We start from the raw sequence: 25,895 nt of genomic DNA, 5'->3' as shown, positions 1-25,895 counted from the left end.
TCCTCTCTTTCATTCATAGTAAAAGCCGAACCTATCATTCTTTTCATTACTAACTGAATAGCAACAAGCCAAATCCCGAAGGAGTCAAGGGAAGTTGATTTATCTATAAAGGTATACACTTGTTCTTTTTCTTTTTAGCCGATTCTTGTTTTATCAAAAGCCTTTCAACTCTTTTTTCAACACCCTTTTTGGTCCATAACCACTTTTTCTTCAGTGACCCAAAAGCCGAAAGCACAGCACCCTTGGGTGACTTGGTGGCCGATTCTTAGAATCCTTGTGGTACGATTTCTGCTAGTGTTTTGGAGCTAGGACTACGTTGAATCAGAGTTAGCACGGGATTGGAATCGTTTGGGTAGGTGAATCTTGGTAAGTGCTCGTGGCCTTAATCAATTCGGTATTATGGAGGTTAAGAAAAGCCGAAACCCCTATAGTTTAGGGAGGTGGCCGAATGTGGGTATAGGCCTTATTGGCTTCTTCTTTTAATCTTTTTATGGTTTGTATAGTGGAGGATCTGCAAGGCGTAGTGTCGAATTGGATTAGCTGGGATCATCGGAGTGACTAGATCTAGTCATCAATTTCGGCAAAGGTATGGATTCTAAGGCCATTATGGAGAGTGGCCGAATGTGTAAGTATTGTTAATAGATGGTTCTCGATTTGGTTCTATTATTGTGAGCTGATCTATTAATGGTTGATTATAGGAGAAATCGTGTAGGATATCTCGTCGAGGAATATCGCAAAACAGGTGTGTAACGAACCCTTTTTCATAGCTTGAAACGATAAATGCCGAAAAGCCGAAATGCCGAAATTCTGGCATTTTGAGGACTTGTGAGCAAGCGAACGCTCATTGGTTAGTTAGATTTGATAGGTTGATGATCGAGAACGTTGGAAAAGGTAAGGGCATGATTTTTGGCATTACGGTAAGTTGGGCCTCGAGGGGCTGAAGTTGGGCCCAATGGGCTTTCGAACCCATTTGGGTAAAATTGGTAGAAAATGAAAACCTGTTAAATTACGCATTAAGACTGGTAACACCATTATGGAAAATAGGCTAAATGGGCCTAGATGACTAAATCAACTATGTAGGGCCCATTAGGGGTTTCTGGCCCAATAACTCGGTATCGCGAAAAATGGGCCAGAATCGCTGTTTAAACATATGAATGGTTAGTAACTAATAATGAACACAGAAAACCCTAATATTTGGTAAAATTATGAAATTACCCTTATATTATGAAAATGACTGTTTTGCCCCTAGGTAAAAATGACCATTATACCTTTAGGGATTACTTATAATTTGATACATGGGATTTTGATATACATTATTGATATGATATGCTCATGATATGTATGATATGCACTTGATATGTATGATATGCACATGATGTATTCATAATTGTATTGGGTTGGGTTTTTATATGGATGGAGGAAGTGCAAAAGGGCTTATGCCCCAGTTTATTGAAAAAGGGCTTATGCCCCAGTTTATTGAAAAGGGCTTATGCCCTAGTTTATTGAAAAGGGCTTTGCCCTAGTTTACCGAAAAGGGCTTTGCCCCAGTTATTAAAGAGGCTAGGCCTCCAGATATATGATAAAGCAGCTATGCTGCCAGTGGTGTGTTGGTTGGGTGGGTTGAGTTATTCCCCACATGGTGTGTTGGTTGGTACGAGTGGAGAGTAGCAGATGGTGGGTTGAGTAGTCTCCCCAAATGGGCTTGCATACATTCATTGATATTACATGTGATATTGAAATGGGCCTATGGGCCATACCATTTACAGTAAAGGCTTCGGCCTAGTAATATGAAATATGAAAAGGCTTCGGCCCAGTATACGCTGAGATTGAAGTTGGGCTTAGGCCCAGCAGGCTGATATTGCTTTGGTCTCTGAAAGAGGCTTGTTACACATTGAGTTTCCAAACTCACCCCCTTTCCTTAACCTTGCAGGTGAGCCTTGATTTGGGGACTTGGAGTAGGAGGGGATTCAGAGTGGCCACGGTGATTGCTTTTAGGCTTTTGAATAAGTGTTTGGTTTTCATTAAAGTTTGCTTTATTTATTAATTATTTTTGGGTTGTAATAAGGCCATTTTAACTTTATTTTCTTTCTTTTGTGGGATTATTTTATTTTTTTATAACTTTAAACTGGTTGATAATAAATGGGTGAGACTTAGGACGCATTTTCAAAACGACATTTGTTTTCCAAACAACACAACATTACAATTATCCGATTTCTCAAAGATATCCACTTAAATAAATTTCAAATCGATATAACCAAGTGTGGCAATGGTTGTGGGCATGTCTAAGATTGGATCCATTCGAAGAGCTTGGTACTTAAGCAGCCTTCATGGCTCACCTCCTCTGTTACGGATTCCTACCTGGTGCCTAGCTTCCATTCACTTTGTTAGCTTAACAAAAGTCGATTTTTAACGCACTAAAACGAAACATGGATTTTTAACTTCAATGTGGCACGTCAGATTCGGCCATAATGTCTGGGCTGGGTTTGGGGTGTTACATTTAGTGGTATTAGAGCCTAGGTTGCAGCAACTCGGCTGTGGATCGGGTCTGAAAAACTTTTCGAAAAAAAAATTTACCAAGAAGGGTATTTTTGGAAATTGTTTTGAAAAGATCTTCTCAAAAATGTTTTATAAAGGTATACATGATAAAATGGTTTAAGTTTTTCTGGGTTTTTTTTAACGGGTCTAAAATCAAGAATTTCAAAACAAAGGTGTTTTTTTTTTATCTATTTTTGTGATTAAATACATGGTTTGTGGTTTTTGGATTGGAGAATAAAGTGGCATTGAATCCCCGACACCAAGTCTGTAAGTATACTCTCTTTACATTATGTGATATTGGTATAATGCTATAAATAGAACTGAGACCCTGCTATGATACTTTAGATAGGGTAGAACTGAAAAACAGTAGGAATGAAAACTGTAGCTAGGCTACGACGATGCGAAAACAATTCTTGAACTGCTATATTTCCATAAGACATTTCGTAATAAACAATTGAACATTATACTAATATCATAAAATTCGTAATAAGATAAGTCGATATGAGTACAAGAGGAACTCGTGGAAGAGGCCGTGGACGTGGTCGCGGAAGGGTACAAGCTGAATCTTTATCCTTAGGGCATAGGCCAGCTAAGGAGGCATCCGTGCCACAAGCAACTGAGACTGGGTCTTATGATCAGGCTGCGGGGGATGATGCTTTGTCCCAAGCCATGTTAAGGGTTTCAGAAAGAGTTGCTGGAGCTAGCACTGGGACAGTGAATAGGGGATCCATCTCCGAGCGACTTCGGGCTAACAGAGCAGAATTTTTTAGGGGCGTATCTGGAGTAGCCCCAAATGTGGCTAAATATTGGCTAGAAGCAACAGAGCGAATCATGGACAATTTAGATTGCTCTGTGGAGCAAAAGCTAAAGGGGGCTGTGTCGCTGCTACGAGATGAGGCATATCGATGGTGGATCACTGTGAGAGAGAGTACCCCGATTGAACAAGTAACCTGGGAATTGTTCAAAACTGCTTTTAAGGGGAGGTATGTTGGAGCTAGTTATGTGGATGCCCGTCGGAAGGAATTTTTGAATCTGACTCAGGGTAATAAGCCTATCTCGGAGTATGAGGCAGAATTTTTTAGGCTGAGTCGATATGCCAGTGGGATAGTTGCAACTGAGTATGAGCGCACTGTTCGGTTTGAGGATGGCCTCCGCGATGAGCTTAGGATATTGATAGCACCACAGAGGGAGCATGATTTTGCTGCATTGGTAGAGAAGGCTAAGATAGCCGAGAAGGTAAAACGGACTGAGCGGCAGAATCATGAGAAGGATCAACCCAGATTTAAGAGAGATTTTAAACCCTCGAGTGCTATGAATAGGAATGTTAAAAGAGCAATGATGGAGGAACCGGTTCGAGCAGCCCAAAAATACTTTTAGACCACGTGCTTGCGGGGGACTGTGGTAAGGTGCATATGGGGAGGCCGAAATGAACTGGAGCATGTTTTTGATGTAGGTCCAAGGAGCATAAGTTCAGAGAATGTCCTCGGAGAACAGCTCAGGAACTAGCTGCGGAACAAAGGGATGTCCAACCACAGCGAGGAGGACCACCATCACAGAGAGGTCGTGGGCAAGGTAGAGGTGGCAATGGTAATGGACGATGACGTGGGGCACCTGGCAGGGGTGCTGGACATGCTGAAGCTTGACAGCTGGCATTGGTTTATGCTGCACGATGTCGTAAGAAGGGTGACGCTCCTGATGTTATAACCGGTACGTTCTTCATTCATAGTACGCCTTGCACTGCTTTGATTGATGTGGGTTCCACTCACTCGTATATTGCTTGTGATGTATCTGGGGAATTGGGTGTGCTTCTTGAGGAGACTGTGAGTGGGGTAGCGGTGATAAGCCCTTTAGGACACTCGGTTAAGGTAGATAAACTCTTTAGGGCGGTGCCTTTAGGGACACAAGGTAAGATTTTTGAAGGAGATTTGACGGAGCTGCCATTTGGGGATTTTGATCTTATCTTGGGAATGGACTGGCTAACTAAGCATAAGGCGACGTTGGATTGTGCTGCAAAGAGAATGGTACTAAGAACTGCCAAAGATGAGGAGATAATGGTCATAGGGGAATGAAGGAATTATTTGTCCAACGTTCTTTCAGCTTTAAAGGTCGAGAAGTTGATGCGGAAAGGTTGTGAGTCGTACTTGGCTTTTGTAAGTCAAACTGAACTGGAGGAGATAACGGTAGAGTCGGTTAGGACCATTAAGGAATTTCAAGATGTATTCCCAGAGGAACTTCCTGGATTACCTCTGAACAGAGAAGTCGAGTTTGGAATCGACTTGTTACCTGGTACAACTCCTATGTCCATTGCGCCTTATAGGATGGCACCAAAGGAGTTGGTGGAATTGAAAGCTCAGATTCAAGATTTGTTGGATAGGGGATTTATAAGACCAAGTTTTAAATTTAGTTGGTGGAATTGAAAGCTCAGATTCAAGATGGGACTATGCGGATGTGTATAGACTATCGGCAGTTGAATAAACTGACCATCAAGGACAAGTATCCGTTACCAAGAATCGACGATCTGTTCAATCAACTAAGAGGAGCCTCGGTATTTTCTAAGATCAACTTTTGGTCAGGATATCATCAGTTGAGAGTTAAAGAAGTGGATATTTATAAGACGGCATTCAGGACTCGATATGGTCATTACGAGTTTCTGGTAATGCCTTTTGGTTTGACTAATGCACTGGCAGCATTCATGGATTTAATGAATCGGGTGTTCCAACCATATTTGGATTGGTTCATAGTCGTTTTTATTGATGATATCTTGGTGTATTCGGAAACGGAAGAGAAGCATGATGAGCATCTTCGCGTTGTGCTACAAGTGTTAAGGGAAAAGCAACTCTATGCAAAGTTTAGTAAGTGCGAGTTTTGGCTGAGGGAAGTCACTTTCTTGGGGCATGTTGTGTCTGCTAAAGGGATCAAGGTGGACCCTCGAAAGATTGAGGCAATTCTGGAATGGAAGCCACCGAAGTTGATAACAGAGATCCGAAGTTTTCTGGGGTTGGCAGGTTATTATCAGAGATTCGTGGAAGGATTTTCTGTGTTGGCAGCACCGTTAATGAAACTTATAAGGAAGGGAGCACCTTTTGTTTGGACAAATAAGCAGCAAGAGGCTTTTGAGAAACTGAAGAAGGTTTTGACAGAGGCGCCAGTGTTGATTCAGCCAGAGTCTGGTAAGGATTTCACTGTGTTCAGCGATACGTCACATGTAGGTTTGGGCTACGTGTTGATGCAAGAAGGTAAAGTGGTCGCTTATGCTTCACAATAGCTCAAGCCTCACGAGGTGAACTATCCTACGCATGACTTGGAGTTGGCAGCGGTGATTTTCGCACTTAAGATATGGAGGCATTACTTGTATGAGGAGAAATGCATCATCTATACGGATCACAAGAGTCTTAAGTACTTGCTGACTCAAAATGAGCTGAATCTTAGACAGCGAAGGTGAGTTGTTAAAGGACTATGACTGGTCGATCGAGTACCATCCAGGAAAAGCAAATGTCGTGGCTGATGCGTTAAGTTGAAGGACTATGGTGGACTTGAAGGCAATGTTTGCTCGTCTAAGTTTGTATGATGATGGAAGCTTATTGGCAGAATTACAAGTGAGACCAACTTGGGTAGAGCAGATTAAGAAGCAACAGTTGGAGGATGAGTCATTGGTTTTTCAGATTCAACAAGTTGAGAAAGGGGAGAATCCAGACTTTGGGTTAAATAGCGAGGGAGTTCTTTGTTTTCGAGGAAGAATTTGTATGCCGAATGACTCTGACTTGATGTTGATGATTTTGAAAGAGGCACATAATAGACCTTGTGCTATGCATCCAGGAGGGAGTAAGTTGTATCGAGACTTGCGAGAGCTATATTGGTGGCCTGGGCTTAAGCGAGAAGTGATCGAATTTGTGGGGAGATGTTTGACATGTCAACAAGTGAAGGCCGAACATCAACTGCCTTCAGGATTGTTACAGCTGGTAAAGATACCACTTTGGAAGTGGGAAAGGGTAACTATGGATTTTGTAAGTGGGTTGCCGTTGATACCTTCTAAGAAGGATTCAGTTTGGGTAATTGTGGATAGGCTCACAAAATCTACCCATTTCATACCTGTCCAAACTGATTATTCACTTCAGAAGCTGGCTAAGTTGTATGTGGCAGAGATAGTGCGGTTGCATGGAGTGCCAGTATCGATAATTTCTAACTGAGACCCAAGGTTTACATCTCGGTTTTGGCAGAAGTTGCATAAGGCATTGAGAACGCGATTGGACTTTAGTACGGCTTTTCACCCTCAGTCGGATAGGCAGTCAGAGAGGGTCATTCAGATTTTAGAAGACATGTTGAGAGGTTGTGTTATTGAGTTTAGGGGCAGCTGGGATGACCATTTGCCATTGGTGGAGTTCGCGTATAACAACAGTTAGCAAGCAAGTATTCAGATGGCTCCTTACGAGGCACTATATGGGCGAAGGTGCCGATCGCCTACTTGTTGGGTAGAGTTGGGAGAAAGGCAAGTCCTTGGGCCAGAATTGGTAACAGATACTGAAGACAAGATTAAGGTGATCAGGAATCGGTTGAAGGAGGCAGGGGATCGACAAAAGTCTTATGCCGATCTGAAACGTAAGGATATCGAATATGCGGTTGGGGACATGGTCTTTTTGAAAGTTTTGCCTTGGAAGAAGATATTGAGATTTGGTAAGAAGGGTAAGTTGAGTCCACGGTTTATTGGGCCTTATCGAATTATTAAGCGGATAGGGTCGGTGGCTTATTAGCTAGAGTTACCTCCAGAGCTGGGTCGTATTCACGACGTTTCTTTAAGGGGGTAGAATTGTAATACCCTGAATTTGGGCCTAGAAGTATTGGGCCTTGAGTGCGGGTCCGTAAGGAGGTTGTATATAGGTATTTAATTGTGGAATGAAATGACACAATTAAATGTCTACTTTGGTGGTTAATGGCCCTGAGAAGTCTTAGAGAAATCTTGGGTTCAAATTTGGGCTTTAGCAAAAATTTTGGTATTAAGTGAAAAAAAAACCTGGATGCTTGGATGAGGGTTTTTAAATTATTGTGTTAAATAAATGACACAAGGAAGCTTGTAGTCTAGTGGTTGTGGCGTCATTAAGGTTGTATAGAAGCCTGGGTTCAAGCCTTGGCTCTTGCAATTTATTTTGGTTTTTTCAAGGGAACCTGGACGTTGGCCTTTAAACCTTATAATTAATTGGGGATAAAATATGACACAAAAAGCCTTCTGCTTAGTGGCAAGTAGCGTGTGGAGCATCTGAGGGGAGGCTTGGGTTCGAATCCCATGGCAAGCAAGGAGCATTTATTTTGCTAACAGGGGGCGGCAAGAGTTGGTGTTGAATTTAAACTCTAATGTTAGAGGGATCCCACATCGGGAAGCTAACATAAGAGTGGTTGCGAAGCTGGCTTTAAATAGAGGGAACCATGAGGAGAGTAAAGGTACCTTTTCTTAGCTGATCCCTTTCGCTGTATGGCGTACTCGTTTGGGTTGGGCGTCGGCTAAGAGTGCTCGGAGCGTGGATTAACTCCAGTCTCCTATCAAGTGTGTATTTCTCACTACTCTAGTTGTAGGATGGCTACTTCGAGCTGCGATGGGCCGAAAGGGGCCATGTGGGCCCAATGGGCCTATGAGCCCAATTAGATAAGTTGTTTGATTGTGTAGTAAATATTGGACTAGACTAGGTGAATCTCATATTCGTGACTAGATTTGGGCTAAAAGGGCCACACGAGTGTGTGGGCCCATTTGGGTCGAGAATGGACTTTAGGGCCATTTGTATTGTTATCCCTGTTTAGAATACTTTAGTTTACCAATTATTGAAATGCCCTCGACTTGTAAAATTACCAAAGTACCCTCGATTTATAGAATTATTGTTTTACCCTCGATTTACAAAATTACCATTTTACCCTCAGTTTACAAAATTATCGTTTTACCCTCGATTGTGAAATTACTGAAATACCCCTGTAAGATAGAATTACCAAAATACCCCTAGTTTGTAAAATTACCAAAATACCACTGGTTTGTGAAATTACCGAAATAACCTCAATTTATAAAATTACCAAAATACCCCTGATTTACAAAATTACAGAAATACGCTTGACTTTCTAAAAATTATAGAAATACAATTGGTTTAAAAAATTACTGAAATACCCTTGGTTTGTAGATTTACCAAAACACCCTTATAGGATGAAATGACTAAAATACCCCTAATAGGTAAAAAGACCGTAAAGCCCTTGTAGGGTAAAGTGACCGTAATACCCTTGTATGGTAAAATGACGAATATGCCCTTATGTTCCGTATGACTGATGTGCTTAGGATTTACATATATTGATATTGGATTAGTTAAGTTTGAGTGACAGGTGGTGGTTATCGTAAGTGATGGATTATGGAAACGTTTCAACTTCAACCCATAACAGGTGTGTACTAACCCTCGTAGTAGCTTAGATTAATATCTGCTGAGAAGCCGAAATGCTAAAATATCGGTATTTCAGGAACTTGTAATGTTGCATGTGGGTATAGATGCAATAAATACGATAAGATCGGTGTTTGGATCGATGGAACGGGTAAGAACTCAATTTTGTGCACGATGGTAAGTTGGGCCTCAATAGGCTGGAATTGGGCGAAATGGGCTTTTGGGCCCATTTGGGTAAAATTGATAGAAAATGGAATTTGGAAAGGTTGCATGTTAACACGGTTAGTATTGTTGTAAAATTTGGGTTAAGCAGGCTTAGTGGGCTAAATCAGCATTCGTAGGGCCCATTAAGGGTTTTGGGCCTAAAAGCCCGAATTTGATAAGTGGGTTAAAGATCATTGTTTAAACACTCGAAAATATTGACAATTGTAATGAACATGGAAAACCCTGATTTTGGGTAAAATTATGAAAATACCCTTATAATATTAAAAATGACTATTTTGCCCTTGTGGGCAAGTGACTGACTTGGACTGTGTGGTTGACGGATTTGATTGTGAATATATGTTTGTGATATGAATGACTTGACTGTGATTGTTTGATTCAAATATGGGCATGAAATTCAGCATACATGACATATTGCATGGGATATGGGTTATATTGATGGAGGAAGTGCTAAAAGGGCTCTCCCTGCCATCAAAAAGGGCTTTGCCCGCTTTATCGAAAGGGCTTTACCCCAGTAATTAAAAGAGGCTAGGCCTCCAGTTATATGATAAAGCAGCTATGTTGCCAGTGGAGAGTTTGGTTGGGTGAGTTGAGTTATTCCCCACATGGTGTGTTGGTTGGTACGGAAGGAGAGTAGCGGATGGTGGGTTGAGTAGTCTCCCCAAATGGGCTTGCATACTTTCATTGATATTACATGTGATATTAAAATGGGCCTATGGGCCATACCGCTTACAGTAAAGGCTTCGGCCAGTGATATGATTTATGAAAAGGCTTCGGCCCAAGATATGTCGAGATGCAATTAGGGCTTAGGCCCATATTTCTCTCGTTTAAGGGCTAAGGCCCGGACTTTCTTCACATCGAATAGGGCTTTGGCCCAGATTGTACCGACAATCGTGTTATTCATCTGTTTGTTTGTTGTTGGGGATTACACATCGAGTTTTCGTAAACTCACCCCGCTTTCTAACTGCATGTAATCCCTAAGCTTAGATGGTTTGGAGCTGCGAGGGACTCGGAGATGGCCACACTCATCGCTTTCGCTTTCTTTTAATTGCAATAAGTAGCCGATTTATTTCTTTATAAGTTTTATCTTATTAATATTATTATTTGGTTTTGGGTTGTAATAAGGCCATTTTAATTATTTTTCGGGATTATTTTATCTTATACCCTATATTTTTCTCGATAACAATATGAGTTAAACCTAGGCGCGTTTCCAAAATGATAATTGTTTTCAAAATAACGCAACGATACAATTAATCGGTTTATCAAAAATTTCTACTTAAATGAATTCCAACTCGTTTTTCTCAAAACCTAACCTAGCTCCAAAGTGTGGCAATGGTTGTGGGCATGTCTAGGATTGGATCCAATCAAGAGCTTAGTACTTAAGCAGCCTTCTAGGCTCACCTTCTCTGTTTCGGATACCTACCTGGTGCACAGCTTCCATTCACTTTATTAATTTAGCAAAGACTATCTTTTAAAACACTAAGTAGGACGTTGAAAGAGGCATGGGTTTTCTTAAAAACTTCAATGTGACACGTCAGATCCGGCCATAACGTCTGGGCCGGGTTTGGGGTGTTACATTTAGTGGTATCAGAGCCAGGTTATAAAACTCGGCTGGGGTATGGGTAGTAGAAAATTATTGTTGTGTTTTTTTCTTTTCTTCTTTCTTTTTCTGAAATTGGGGGTTTGAAAAGGGTTTTTCTAAAAATTTTGTTTTGAAATTTATCAACAAAACTTGACTTGTTTCTGGAAAGATGTTATTGGAAGTATGGCACACCAAGTCTCCGGCACCAAATCTGTAAGTTCTCTAACTCTGTTTACTATTATAGATTGAAATGCTATATTGAGAAACCACTATAGATAGTAGCACTATACTGGAACTTTCTAATTAGAGTAAACTGTAACGCTTGAATTTAGATTTAGTATTTATTTTGTGTGTGTTCTAGAAATGTAGAAATTGGTTAGATGTGAAATCTATCCGCTCCGGTGGATAAATGTTTTGGGTGTATGTTAGTATTATTAGTATCAGAGTGCGCAGCGGAAGTGTGGTGGTGTAGTCTGATAGTAGAAAATTTCGAGGACGAAATTTCTTTAAGGGGGTAGAATTGTAACACCCCGAATTTGGGCCTAGAAGTATTGGGCCTTGAGTGCAGGTCCGTAAGGAGGTTGTATATAGGTATTTAATTGTGGAATGAAATGACACAATTAAATGTCTACTTTGGTGGTTAATGGCCCTGAGAAGTCTTAGAGAAATCTTGGGTTCAAATTTGGGCTTTAGCAAAAATTTTGGTATTAAGTGAAAAAAAAACCTGGATGCTTGGATGAGGGTTTTTAAATTATTGTGTTAAATAAATGACACAAGGAAGCTTGTAGTCTAGTGGTTGTGGCGTCATTAAGGTTGTATAGAAGCCTGGGTTCAAGCCTTGGCTCTTGCAATTTATTTTGGTTTTTTCAAGGGAACCTGGACGTTGGCCTTTAAACCTTATAATTAATTGGGGATAAAATATGACACAAAAAGCCTTGTGGCTTAGTGGCAAGTAGCGTGCGGAGCATCTGAGGGAAGGCTTGGGTTCGAATCTCATGGCAAGCAAGGAGCATTTATTTTGCTAACAGGGGGCGACAAGAGTTGGTGTTGAATTTAAACTCTGATGTTGGAAGGATCCCACATCGAGAAGCTAACATAAGAGTGGATGCGAAGCTGGCTTTAAATAGAGAGAACCATGAGGAGAGTAAAGGTACCTTTTCTTGGCTGATCCCTTTCGCTGTATGGCGTGCTCGTTTGGGTTGGGCGTCGGCTAAGAGTGCTCGGAGCGTGGATTAACTCCAGTCTCCTATCAGGTGTGTATTTCTCACAACTCTAGCTATAGAATGGATACTTCAGGCTGCGATGGGCTAGGTGAATCTCATATTTGTAGCTAGATTTGGGCTAAAAGGGCCACACGAGCGTATGGGCCAATTTGGGCTGAGAATAGGCTTTAGGCCCATTCGTATTGTTATCCCTATTTAGAATACTTTAGTTTACCAAATTACTGAAATGCCCTCGATTTGTAGAATTACCATTTTACCCTCGATTTATAGAATTACCGTTCACCCTCGATTTATAGAATTACCGTTTTACCCTCGATTTATAAAATTACCATTTTACCCTCAGTTTACAAAATTACCGTTTTACCCTCGATTGTGAAATTACCAAAATACCCTTAGTTTGTAAAATTACCAAAATACCCCTAGTTTTTAAAATTACCGAAATACCACTGGTTTGTGAAATTACCAAAATACCCTCAATTTGTAAAATTACCAAAATACCCCTGATTTACAAAATTACAGAAATATCCTTGACTTTTTAAAAACTATAGAAATACCATTGGTTTACAAAATTACTGAAATACCCTTGGTTTGTAGATTTACCAAAACACCCTTGTAGGATGAAATGACTAAAATACCCTTAATAGGTAAAAAGACCGTAAAGCCCCTGTGGGTAAAGTGACCGTAATACCTTTGTATTGTAAAATGACGAATATGCCCTTATGTTCCGTATGACTGATGTGCTTAGGATTTACATATATTGATATTGGATTAGTTAAGTTTGAGTGACAGGTGGTGGTTATCGTAGGTGATTGATTATGGAAACGTTTCAACTTCAACCCATAACAGGTGTGTACTAACCCTCGTAGTAGCTTAGATTAATATCTGTTGAGAAGCCGAAATGCTAAAATACCGGCATTTCGGGAACTTGTAATGTTGCGTGTGGGTATAGATACGATAAATACGATAAGATCGGTGTTTTGATCGATGGAAGAACTCAATTTTGTGCACGATGGTAAGTTGGGTCTCAATGGGCTGGAATTGGGCGAAATGGGCTTTTGGGCCCATTTGGGTAAAATTGATAGAAAATGGAATTTGGAAAGGTTGCATGTTAACACGGTTAGTATTATTGTAAAATTTGGGTTAAGCAGGCTTAGTGGGCTAAATCAGCATTCGTAGGGCCCATCAGGGGTTTTGGGCCCAAAAGCCGAATTTGATAAGTGGGTTAAAGATCATTGTTTAAACACTCGGAAATATTGGCAATTGTAATGAACATGGAAAATCCTGATTTTTGGTAAAATTACGAAATACCCTTATAATATGAAAAATGACTGTTTTGCCCTTGTGGGCAAGTGACTGACTTGGACTGTGTGGTTGACGGATTTGATTGTGAATATATGTTGGTGATATGAATGACTTGACTGTGATTGTTTGATTCAAATATGGGCATGACATTCTGCATACATGACATATTGCATGTGATATGGGTTATATTGATGGAGGAAGTGCTAAAAGGGCTCTGCCCCAGCTTACCGAAAAGGGCTTTGCCCCAGTTTGTCAGAAAGGACTTTGCCCCAGTTATTAAAAGAGGCTAGGCCTCCAGTTATATGATAAAGTAGCTATGCTGCCAGTGGAGAGTTTGGTTGGGTGGGTTGAGTTATTCCCCACATGGAGAGCTTGGTTGGTACGAGTGGAGAATAGCGGATGGTGGGTCGAGTAGTCTCCCCAAATGGGCTTGCATACATTCATTGACATTACATGTGATATTGAAATGGGCTTGCATACATCCATTAACATTACATGTGATATTGAAATGGGCCTAAGGGCCATACCGTTTACAGAAAAGCCTTCGGCCCAGTGATATGATTTATGAAAAGGCTTCGGCCCAGTAACCGTTAAACGAAAGGCTTCGGCCCAGTATATGTCAAGACTAATAGGGCTTTGGCCCAGATTGTACTGATACCGTGTTATTTACTATTTGTTTGTTATTGGGATTACACACTGAGCTTTTGTAAACTCACCCCGTTTCTAACTGTGCAGGTAATCCCTAAGCTTAGATGGTTTGGAGCTGCGAGGGACTCGAAGATGGCCACACTATTGTTTCTGTTTCTTTTAATCGTAATAAGTAGCCGATTTATTTCTTTATAAGTTTTATCTTATTAATTTTATTATTTGGTTTTGGGTTGTAATAAGGCCATTTTAATTATTTTTCTGGGATTATTTTATCTTATACCCTATATTTTTCTGATAACAATATGAGTTAGACCTAGGGCACGTTTCCAAAATGATAATTGTTTTCAAAATAACGCAACGATACAATTAATCAGTTTATCAAAAATATCTACTTAAATGAATTCCAACTCGTTTTTCTCAAAACCTAACCTAGCACCAAAGTGTGGCAATGGTTGTGGGCATGTCTAGGATTGGATCCAATCAAGAGCTTGGTACTTAAGCAGCCTTCTAGGCTCACCTCCTCTTTTTCGGATACCTATCTGGTGCACAGCTTCCATTCACTTTATTAACTTAGCAAAGACTATCTTTTAAAACACTAAGTAGGACGTTGAAAGAGGCATGGGTTTTCTTAAAAACTTCAATGTGACACATCGGATCCGGTCATAACGTCTGGGCCGGGTTTGGGGTGTTACAGAATGTCTCAAACTCTTTTTCTTTCTTTTTATTTGAAGTTTCGGAACTTAAATAAAAATGATGCATGGCTTTTGTATTTTATTTTATATTATAACATATATTAACATATTATTTAACTTACATATTTAACCTTTATTATAATTATGAACCATTATATCATAAGGTTACAACCGTCCTCTACATATAATTATGGTTTAATTGCATTATAAATGCTTCGTATTATAAAGACAACAACAATTAGGCACTTTCACATTTAACCTTCAAATTTTCATTTTACACGATTTAGCCCTTTTTATTTAATCGAGCACACAAACAACAAAATTAATTCACGAAAATTTCACACATGCAAATTCACACAACATAAACACAGAAAATAATATTAAAATATTTTTTGACTCAAATTTGTGGTCCTGAAATCGTCGTTCCGAATAGGGTCAAAAATCAGGCTGTTACAATTTCCTTGCCTTGTAAAACTTACCAATGCCATGCCTTGGCATGGTCTTACTTAGTATCCTTAAACCCTAATGTCATGACATTTGTATCCTACACATTCCTAAGGTTCAACCGGGACTTTTAAGTATCATTTCTTCGTCAATTCTTGCTTGAATCATCAAGGAATAAATTTAAAAAATAAATATATAGATGCTGAAAAATAACTCCATTAGTTATAAATAATAAAACATTGCATTTATTTACCACAAACTTACCTCAATAAAAAATAAGATCAAATATTTTGATTTAGTCCTCAACCTTTTTCTTTCCTCAGTCTAACCTCGAATTTCGTTCTTCTTGATCTATAATAGAAAATTTAACTTATTTAATATTCACATTTATCAAAACAGTCCTTAACTCTAACTTTGGTAAAATTATAATTTTGCCCCTAAACTTTTGCATATTTACACTTTTTCCCCAAGGCTCAGAAATGAAACTTTATCCCTAATTCTTATGTTTTATGACATTCTGATCATTTATTTACCTACAAAAACATCAAATTCCCATTCTAACATGTACTTATGACCATTAGGTATTTTTACCGATTATGTCATTTTACTCGTTTTCGCTTAAAATCGCTTAGCTCAAGTCATTTAACATAATTTCAAGCTTCATATTCTACCATAAAACATCAAACTAAACTCATTTCACCTATGGGTATTTTTCCAAATATGAACCCTAGGTTAAATTATTACTAGAATAAGCTAAATCAAGTTACCGGGACTTCAAAAATGTAAAGAACATTAAAAACGGCGCTTGGAATCACTTATTATGAAGCTTGGAAGCTTGAAAAAACCCTAGCTATGAAGAACCCTTGAAATTTCGGCCTAATGAAGAAGATGGGCACATTTTCCCATCTTTTTCCCTTTTTTAATCTTTTAATTACCAAATGACTAAAATACCCTTCATTAAAACTTTAGTTATTTTTACCTATGTATGTTCATTTTTGTCCATGAAAACCTAATGGTCTAATTACCATTTAAGGACCTCTACCTCAATTATACTCTTCAATTTAATCCTTTAGCATCTAAAACTCATATTTATCAACTTTTGCAATTAAGCCCTAGTAGGTAAATTAAGCATGCTATCTATAAAGTTTTCCATCGATACTCTAACACATGCATCTAATCACTCAGTAAATTATAAAAATTAATTGAAATAAACTTTTCTATCTCAGATTCGTGGTTTCACAACCACTGTTCCGTTTAGGCCCTATTTTGGGATGTTACACTTTCTTTTCCATCTCTTATAGTTTCGCCAAGCTATCTCGAGGATTGGAGAACGTCAGAGACTCGATCACACTATCAATTGAACATTTGGGTATAGTTAGATTTATCATTTTGGATATGACATGTATAGGGACTTGACCTCTTTCTTATGTGTCAAATTGATTAACCAATGTGTTGGCTCATGATGCTATTATGATTATTTTGTATATGGCCATGAGAGGTGGCTCATATTGATTATTTTGGGTTGTAACCCTAATAATTGATGCATGGATGCAAATGTGTTTATACTTTAATGTGGTTATAATTGTTTATGGTTAATAAGTGTGATGGATGGCATTGTATGTTGGGTGTATGAAATATGATTAATATGTTTGATGCTAAATGTAGTGCAAATGTATAACTTGAAAATAGGTTAGTAATGATAACAGTCAAATATGAAATTGGTGTGGGATGCCATATGAAAGTATAATAATTTGGATAGGTGATACGTTAACATTTTCAAGTCATAATTTAACCATGAATGTGTTTGCTTAAGTGATTAAAGGTGTCATATTGCTTGTCATGAAGTGGATCTAAGTCTGTGAGTGCTTAATGGTGGCAAATGGCTTGGAAAATAGCCTAGAAATTTTCCAAATGGTTAGACACACGGGCATGTGTCTAGGCCATGTGTGACACACGGTTTTCCCCATGGGCGTGTGATCCAGCCGCGTGTCCCCTGCACCTTAATTATGCAAAATAGAATGCCCGGTAGTAAACACATAGACAGAGACACGACCGTGTGTCTCATCCGTATGAAGGACATAGCCATAGGACATGGGCATGTTCCTAGGCCGTGTGAAGTCTGCACTTAATTTTTAGAATTTAATTCGCCACACGGCCTCAACACACGGGCGTGTGACTTGGTCGTGTGACCTTGTTTTCTTGATGACATCATAGTTAGAGAGTCACACGGGCTGAGGACACGAGCGTGTCCCATGTCACACGGGCATGGGTGACCACAGGGCCTACCCACACGGGCGTGTGACTCTCCAAAATAAGAAAATTTTCTAAGTGTTAAAAAGGTTTCGAAAGTTCTCGATTTAGTTCTGAATCACTTTTGATGTATGTTTCGAGTTTTGTAGACCCTTATAAGGGACAATTTCCATGTGATTAAAAATTTTTAAATGTAGATGAAACTTTATGACTTAATTTTGTTTGTTTATTTACATTTAAGTCTAGTAATGCCTCGAACCCTATCCTGACTTTGGATACGGGTAAAGAGTGTTACATTTAGTGGTATCAGAACTACAATTTAGTCAATTCTCAAACTAATGTAGCATGTGTTTGAGTCTAGCTATACATGTCATATATATATTATGATAGTGTGATGACTCTTGACAAATTAAAACTGTGTTTTCATATAGTAAATGGATCCCGATAGAGTAGTGGCGGAAGATGTTGAAAGTAACACACCTGCTCCCGCTGAAAGAGCAGTGTCGTCTGATAGTAGCCCACGATTGTTAGTAGAAGAGAAGGAGGCAGAGAAGTCTTTCTCCACATGATGGATGCTTGGTACACGGAGTTCATTCGAATGAACCCAAACGCTCAACCTCCTCCACCCCCTCCAAATCCCCAACCCGTACCTCAAGTGCCTCAAGGTATGGATTTTATGAGGTTTTATAGAACTCCAGTTGATAGAATTCGAAAGCAATGAGCCTAAGAGTCTAGGGCCAATGCCGAAGATGATCCTAAAAAGGAAAAATTTTGGCCTGAGAATTCCATTCAGGTATTCGATGAGCTATCTTGCACACCTGATGAATGTTTGAAGTGTGCTATTTCTTGTTGAGAGATGCGGTATTTCATTGGTGGAAAACGTAGTTTCAGTGGTACCAACAGAAAGGGTCACATGGGAATTCTTTTAAGAAGAGTTCCAAAAGAAATACATCAGTAAACGATTCATCGATCAGAAGCGTAAGGAATTTCTTGATTTAAAACAAGGCCACATGTCAGTTACTGAGTACGAAAAAAAGTTTGTTCAACTCAATAATTATGATCAAGAGTGTGTATCCTCCGAGGCTAAAATATGTAGAAGGTTCGAAGACGGACTTAATGAGGACATTAGAGTGTTAGTGGGTATTCTTGAGCTGAAGGAATTTGTTGTGCTCGTTGGTCGGGCTTGTAAAGCTGAATAGCTGACCAATGAGAGGAGAAGAGCCGAAGCTGAGGCTAAAGATATAAGGAAGAGACCGATGAGCAAGTCACTTCCATCTCAGTCTAAGAAATCCAGAGATCTGTATTCTCGTTCTCATATGTTTGCTGGACATTCGTACAGAAATCGTAAGAAGTAAAATTCGAGTTTTAGATCTCTGGCTACATCTATGGCTAATATGGGTAATGATAGTGCTCCCAGACCCGAGTGCCAACGATATGGTAGAGGTCATTTTATTAACTGTAGGGTGAGCAATTTATCTTGTTTCTGATGTGGTTCTCAAGACCACTATATGAAACATTGTCCTGAAATGGTCGAGAAAGAAAAATTTCAGAGTACAAGGCCAAATAGTACGGCCACAAAAGGGAGACTCTCGAGAAACGCTGATAACGGGGCTAGTAGTAAAAATGTAATAAGGGATACGGTGGTGAGATCTAAAGCTAGAGCTCAGGCTAGGGTCTATGCTATACGTACGTGTGAGGATGCATCTTCTCCCAACGTGATTACGGGTACGTTTTCCCTCTATGACACTTCTATTATTGCCTTGATTGAACCTGGTTCTACTCATTCATATGTGTGCATGAAACTTGTATCAAGCATGAATATGTCTGTTGAGTCTATAGAATTTATGATTAAAGTATCAAACCCGTTAGGCAAGCATATTTTAGTTGATAAGGTATGTAAGAAATGTCCTTTGATAATTAGAGATCATTGTTTTCTGGCTGAATTGATGTTATTGTTGTTCGATGAATTTGATGTTATATTGGGTATGGATTGGTTGACACTTCATGATGCTATAGTGAATTGTAGACAAAAAGTTATTGAATTGAAATGTGAAAATGGTGAAATTCTCCGGGTTGAATCAACTGAGTCAGATAAGTTGCCAACTGTGATTTCTTCGATGTCTGCTCAAAAATGTATTAAAAAGGGATGTGAAGCTTATTTGGCTTATGTGTTGAATATGAAAGAGTCTGAATCAAAGATTGAATCAGTTCCTGTTTTATGTGAATACCCAGATGTGTTCCCGGAAGAGCTACCTGGATTACCTCCTGTTAGGAAAGTTGAGTTTGGTACTGAGTTAGTCCCTGGTACAGCACCTATCTCGATTGCTCCATATAGAATGGCCCCGACTGAATTGAAATAACTGAAGTCACAGTTGCAAGAATTGACCGCCAAGGGTTTTGTAAGACCGAACTTTTTGCCGTGGGGTGCTCCGGTATTATTCGTGAAAAAGAAAGACGAATCTATGAGGTTATGTATAGATAATTGACAGCTCAATAAAGTAATAATTAAGAAGAAGTATCCTTTGCCAAGGTTTGGTGACTTGTTTGACTAGTTGAAAGGAGCGACATGGTTCTCATAGATAGACTTGAGGTCCCGTTACTACTAGTTGAGAGTGAAAGACTCGAATGTGCCAAAAACTGCTTTTCGAATGAGGTATGGTCATTATGAGTTTCTTGTCATGCCTTTTGGTTTAACAAATGCTCCTGGTGCATTTATGGATTTGATGAACCGTATTTGGATAAATTTGTTGTCGTTTTTATTGATGATATATTGATTTATTCTCGCAATGAATCCGGGCATCCCGAACACTTGAGGGCTATTTTGTAAACCTTGAGAGACAAACAGTTGTATGCTAAGTTTAGTAAAAGTGAGTTTTGGCTTCAAGAAGTTTGATTCTTGGGCCATATTGTTTCGGGTGATGGTATTAGAGTCGGCACGAGTAAGATCTCGGCTATTGTTGAATGGAAACCGCCGAGGAATGTAACTGAGGTTAGAAGTTTTATAGGCTTCGTCGGTTATTACAGACGTTTTGTTAAAGGACTCTCCATTATTGCTACTCCAATGACAAAGTTGTTACAAAAAAATGTTAAGTTCGAAAGGACAGAAAAGTGTCAACAGAGCTTTGATACATTAAAGACATTGTTGACTAAGGCCCCGATTTTGGTACAACCCGAGTCTGGTAAATTACTTGTGATTTATAGTGGTGCTTCCTTGAATGGTTTGGAATGTGTACTTATGCAAGAGGGTAAGGTCATATCTTATGCTTTGAGACAGTTGAAGCCTCATGAAAAGAACTATTCGACACATGACTTAAAGTTGGCCGCCATAGCGTTTGCTTTGAAGATTTGGCGACATTATTTATATGGTGAGAAATGTCATGTCTATACCGATCATAAAAGTCCTAAGTATTTGATGACACAAAAAGATTTGAACTTGCGGCAACAAAAATGGTTGGAACTGCTAAAAGATTATGAGCTTGTGATCGATTACCATTCGGGTAAGGTGAATGTGGTCGTTGATGCTTTGAGTAGGAAGTCGTTGTTCACCTCGAGGGCTATGAATGTTGACCTGGTCTAGTGATGGTTCGAGTCTAGTCGAGTTGAAAGCTAGACTGACTTTTCTTCAACATATTTGTGATGCTCAGAAAGTTGATAAAGAGTTACAAGTTAAGAGAATTCAGTGTGAGTCCAGCAGTGAACCAGATTTTCTGAGTGACTTTGATGGTTGTTTGAGATTTTGTTGTAGGATTTGTGTTCCGAAAGACACTGAGTTGATTTGGAATATTTTACATGAAGCACACAATGGTTATTTGTTAGTTCACCTGGTAGCACAAAGATGTATAATGACTTGAAGAAAATGTATTGGTGGAATGGTATGAAAAGAGATATCTCAGAGTTTGTATCAAAATGCTTAGTTTGTGATAGGGTTCCCTTTAACCCCGAAAAAGAAAGATGTCATATGGGTTATTGTCAATAGACTGACTAAATAGGCTTACTTTATCCCGGTGCATAACGATTTATCACTTGATAAGTTAGCTGAATTGAACATTGGTGAAATTGTGAGACTTCATGGAGTACCTATATTGATTGTATCAGATAGAGATTCGAGGTTCACATCACGGATTTGGAAAAAGTTACAAGAAGCTTTGGGTACAAAGCTGAATTTTAACACTGCTTTTCATCCACAAACTGATGGCCAGTCTGAGCGAGTAATTCAGATCTTGGGAGACATGCTCCAAAGTTGTGTATTGGAATTCCAAGGTAGTTGGGAAAATTACCTACCACTAGTGGAGTTTGCCTATAACAACAGTTATCAGTCGAGTTTGAACATGGCGCCTTATGAGGCACTGTACAGACGTAAGTGCCGAACACTTTTGTATTGGACCAATCTGAAAGAAAATCAGATTCATAGAGTTAACCTAGCCAAGGAAACCGAATAGAAAGTGAAGGTGATTCGTGATTGTTTGAAAGCCGCTTCAGATAGACAAAAATCTTACGCGAATTTGAAACAAAAGGAAATTCAGTATCAAGTCGGTCATAAAGTATTTTTGAAAGTGTCACCATGTAAAAAGGTTTTGACATTTGGCAAGAAAGGCAAGTTGAGTCCTCGTTTTATAGGACCATATCAGGTCACCGAGAGAATAAGGTTTGTTGCTTATCAGTTGGCTTTATCATCAGGGTTGGAAAAGATTCATGATGTATTTTATGTGTCTATGTTACGCCGCTATAGATCAGATCCTTCACATGTAATTTCACTAACAGAAGTTGAGATTCGACCAGACATGATTTTATGGTGAAGAACCGGTTAAGATTTTGGCTCGAGAGGTCAAACAGTTGAGAATAAAAACATTTCCCTAGTGAAAATGTTATGGAAAAGACAAGGGATTGAAGAGGCTACTTAGGAGCCCGAGGAGGCCATGATGAAACAGTACCCAAATCTTTTCATTGGTAAGATTTTTGGGGACGAAAATCCATAAAGAGGGGAGAGTTGTAACATCCCAAATTAGGGTTTAGTCAGAACAGTGGTTTTGAGACCACAAATTCAAAATAAAAATAACTATTTTATGATTATTTGATGGTCCATGACATGATTGCATGTTTGTGTGAAATTTTCATGAAGAAATTCTATGCCTAAGATGTCCAATTTGACTTTTGGGACTAAATTGAATAAGTTGTAAAACTTGTGTTCTAGAAGCTTTAAGCATGAAATTGCATTGGATTATTAATAGAGGTCCTTAAATGGCAATTTGACCAAGTTCTAAAATTTTGGACAAAAATGGGCATGAATAGGAAAAATTTGAAAGACTGTCTTAAAGGCATTTTTGTCTTTTGCTAAATAAAAGAATAAAAAGGGAAAAAGAAAGCAAAACATTTCCATCTTCTTCTTGTTTGTGCCAAAATTCTAAGGGTCAACATAGCTAGGGTTTATTCATCTTTTCAAGCTTAATTGTAAGTGCTCCCTAGCCCCGTTTTTAATGTTCTTTACATTTTTGAAGTTGTCATCAACCGATCTATAGCTATTTCTACCATTATTTTGAGCTAGGGTTCATGTATGAAATTTGAACTATGTGTAACGTGGTTGTATTTTGATGTTTAATAGAGCTCTTTTACTAAGTGATTTTTAGTGAAAATACCTAAAAAGGGTTTGTTTATAAAAGGTGTAAAAATGAGTAGTAGAAATGTGAAATAAAGGAAAATATAAGCTGATATGAGATAGAATATGATTTGGCAAGGCTTGGGTAACCAAGAAATTTCATGCATTTCATTTTACGGGCCTAGGGACTAAAGTGTAAATAAGTAAAAAGTTAGGGGTAAAAAGGTAATTTTATCGATGAATGTGTTATGGGCCGATATAAGCAATGTATGTATTGAAAAAGTTGAATTTGGTATTATAGATCAAGAAAAACATGATTCAGGTCTTGATCAGGGGAAAAACAAGGTTTACGAGGATTAGGCTCGTTTCTATCATTTTTGTACCGAGTTAAGTTCATTTGCATATAATGCAACATGTACCATACTTTAAATGCTTTAGTATTACATGTATGATAAGTTCATATGTGATGTTATGTCTTATCTCTATTACTTTGATATCAAGTGAATTTTAATGCGTTATTACTATTATGACTATGCTTTCATTATTCCATGAGTATGTGATTGGTGCTATGGATATTGAAATCAACATTACGAGCAAGTTCAACAAAAATATGGTATCGAAGAATCCCATTTCAACCTTAGGAATAGTTAGGATACAAGTGACATGTCACTAGGAATTATGTAATCTGAACACATTGAGTTGTGGTCTGAGTTCATGATATATGTGACATCCGAACTCATTGAGTTGTGGTCTGAGTTCGTGATATATGTGACACGTGTTTCGGCATCCGGGTAGTGGTCTCGTATATTTTATTGATGGCGAGGTAGTCTGGTATGTGTTGCAAATACCTGACAGCCTGCATAAGCAGATCCGTGAGTAGCTCGTAAACGAGCAACATATGATCTGATATATGAAGTAACATTAGCTACATATAAGGCACTTAGGTGCAAACTTCCGATGTATCCGATAGTATTCCGAGTGTTCAATGAATAGTTCAAAGAAGTTCTATGAGTAATCGTAACGATTGCATCAAGACACGAAAGTAAGTTATAATGTGCAAGTGGGCACAGGTATGTACATCGAACTCATGTGAATGACATGAAATATGATGAGCTCATGGTAAGAACATGTATTTATGTATATATGAGGAATACGTTTATGAGAATTGATAAAATGCAAGATTATGTTCGTTATGTTAAATGCATGATTTTAGCTTGTTTAAGTTGCCTTTTATTTTCATGTGAACTTACTAGGCTTTATGCTTATCCCCTTTCTTTTCCATCTCTTATAGTTTCGCCAAGGTAACTCGAGGATCGGAGAACATCGGAGACTCCATCACACTATCAATTGAACATTTGGGTATAGTTAGCTTTATCATTTTGGATATGGCGTGTATAGGGACTTGCCTTTTTGTTATGTGTCATATTGATTAGCCAATGTGTTGGCTCATGATGCTATTATGATTATTTTGTATATGGCCACGAGAGGTGGCTCATATTGATTATTTTGGGTTGTAACCCTAATTATTGATGCATGCATGCAAATGTGCTTATAGTTAATGTGGTTATAGTTGTTTATGGTTAATGAGTGTGATGGATGGCATGTATGTTGGGTGTATGAAATATGATTAATGTGTTTGACGATAAATGTGGTGTAGATGTATAACTTGAAAATAGGTTAGTAATGATAATAGTCAAATATGAAATTGGTGTGGGATGCCATATGAAAGTACAATAATTTGGATAGGTGATATGTTGACATTGTCAAGTCATAATTTAACCATGAATGTGTTTGCTTAAGTGATTAAAGGTGTCATATTTCTTGTCATAAAGTGGATCTAAGTCTGTGAATGCTTACAGGTGGCAAATGGCTTGGAAAATAGTTTAGAAATTGTCTAAACGGTTAGACACGCGGGCATGTGTCTAGGCCTTGTGTGACACACGGTCTACCCCATAGGCATGTGATCCGGTCATGTGTCCCCTGCACCCTAATTATGCAAAACAAAATGCCTAATAGTAAACACAAGGGCAGATATACAGTCGTGTGTCTCAACCGTGTGAAGGACACGGCCATAGGACATAGGCGTGTGCCCAGGCCGTATGAAGTCTGCATTTAATTTTTGGAATTTAATTCGCCACACGGCCTCAGCACACGGGCGTGTGACTTGGTCATGTGACCTTATTTGCTTGATAACGTCATAGTCAGAGAGTTACACGGGCTGAGGACACAAGCATGTCCCATGTCACATGGGCGTGGATGACCACACGGCCTACCCACACGGGCGTGTGACTCTCCAAAACAAGAAAATTTTCTAAGTGTTAAAAAGGTTCCAAAAGTTCTCGGTTTAGTCCCAAAATGCTTCTCATGTATGTTTCGGGTTTTGTAAACCCCTATAAAGGACAATTTGCATGTGATTGAAAAGTTTTAAATGTGGATGAAATTTTGTGGCTCGATTTTGTATGTTTATTTACATTTAAGTCCGGTAATGCCTCGAAACCTATCCCAACTTTGGATACAGGTAAAGGGTGTTATAGGGGAAGTGATCCAAGTCTCGTTCTAGCAAGCAAACTTTAAGATTAAGGCAATGTGTTCTTTTCCTACCCCACATGCAATTCAATCATAATATTTCAACCCACCTTATGTAATTCAAATAAAGTTATATCACAATTCTAAGGAAATAGAAAAAAATTAGACTCATGAGTTTCAAAACTCCAGACACACAACAATCACCTAGGTCTGAGAGTTAATGAACCTAGACCTCTAATACTACCAAATGTAACACCCTATACCCAGCCTGCTCACTGAGCCCGAATACTAGGACGCTACACCATCGTCTCACAGCGATTTCATCATAATTATCACGTTTAGTATACGTGCATCTTTATTTTCTTTTGTTACTATAGAAATCATGCGAATATTAAAACATGCAAACTTAATTTAATGTTTAACTATGCTAATTTACGATAAAAAAATAGAATGGGCATACATGAAGCAATGGGA

At 38.8% G+C, this 25,895-nt stretch overlaps 1 long non-coding RNA gene across 1 annotated transcript; it reads left to right on the top strand.

Annotated features, from left to right (window-relative positions):
* The first annotated feature begins 11,771 nt into the window (after window positions 1-11,771).
* LOC128296352 (uncharacterized) lies at window positions 11,772-14,248 on the top strand. Its single transcript, XR_008286936.1, has 3 exons — window positions 11,772-11,996; window positions 12,772-12,812; window positions 14,004-14,248. It is a non-coding gene; the product is annotated as an uncharacterized LOC128296352 (long non-coding RNA).
* The last annotated feature ends 11,647 nt before the right edge of the window (window positions 14,249-25,895 follow it).

The sequence above is a fragment of the Gossypium arboreum genome, chromosome 8 (genome assembly GCF_025698485.1).
Source record: "Gossypium arboreum isolate Shixiya-1 chromosome 8, ASM2569848v2, whole genome shotgun sequence".
Taxonomy (NCBI): Eukaryota; Viridiplantae; Streptophyta; class Magnoliopsida; order Malvales; family Malvaceae; genus Gossypium; species Gossypium arboreum.
The sequence above is the reverse complement of the archived record's forward strand: the minus strand, read 5'-3'. Positions and strand labels throughout refer to the sequence as shown.